Source organism: Bison bison, unplaced genomic scaffold (assembly GCF_000754665.1).
Source record: "Bison bison bison isolate TAMUID 2011002044 unplaced genomic scaffold, Bison_UMD1.0 scf7180017851642, whole genome shotgun sequence".
Classification (NCBI taxonomy): Eukaryota; Metazoa; Chordata; class Mammalia; order Artiodactyla; family Bovidae; genus Bison; species Bison bison.
The window spans coordinates 7,833-8,674 of NW_011482215.1; the positions used below are offsets into that span (position 1 = coordinate 7,833).

At 43.0% G+C, this 842-nt stretch overlaps 1 protein-coding gene across 1 annotated transcript in view; it reads left to right on the forward strand.

Annotated features, from left to right (window-relative positions):
* Positions 1-842, forward strand: part of LOC104996758 (AF4/FMR2 family member 2-like) — a gene marked incomplete at both ends in the record, with an annotated part of 10,343 nt that overhangs the window by 3,267 nt on the left and 6,234 nt on the right. The gene's annotated exons all lie outside the window — the stretch shown is intronic.

Genomic DNA, 842 nt, shown 5'->3' on the forward strand with positions numbered 1-842 from the left:
AATGACATCGGAGCCTCTTCTGAAGAGAGGTTCCTTTTCAGAGGGCAATTCAGAATCCTAGTTCTGTCTCAGCCCTGAACTAGCTATGTGCCCACACTTACCTGAGCATTCGTTTCTCCTGAGTCCAATACCTCTCTGACTACTGCAAGCCCACTTTCCACCAGTAGATGTATTCTTTTGAAAAGAGCTGCTTTTCCCCCCATTTTTCACCACTTCAAAATTCTTATGTCTCTGATCAAAACACTTTCTTGAACAGTGAAATAGTCTCCTTTGCCGCTTTATAAATATCTACAAAGCACACTCCCAAAGGAGTGAAACTGTGAACTCTAAGATCATAAAAAACATCCAGAATGAGGGAACAGATCCATTAAAAACTATGCGCCAACTCAATTACTCTATTGAAAGGAAGTACCGTTTAAATTGTTGAATTAGGTCTCTCTCTTATATTGACGGACAAAAGCGAGACCACAGGCCCAGAGAAAGCTGTTTTCTCTGAACACGGAGTAAAGCAAGGGCAAATTCAGGTAAGCACCCATTCAAGAATCACTGGGAAAAAGTTTTTTAATTCTGCAGAAAGAACTCAAACACATTCTAAGCTTGTGAAGTCACATTAAAAGCCTCCTGAAATGATTTTTTAAAGCAGCTTCTATCTGAAGAAAGCACACTCCTTTTGGTAGGTCAGAGAGCTTTTGAATGAGGCAACTCAAAACGGTTGCCCAGGGGTTACAGCCCATTCATTCAGCACATACTTTGGGTGCATTTCCCTATGAGAGGCTGGGGATGCACTGAATGCCATAGGCTCCGTGTACTCCAGAAGCACGTGGTCCAGTGGCAGGGGGGGG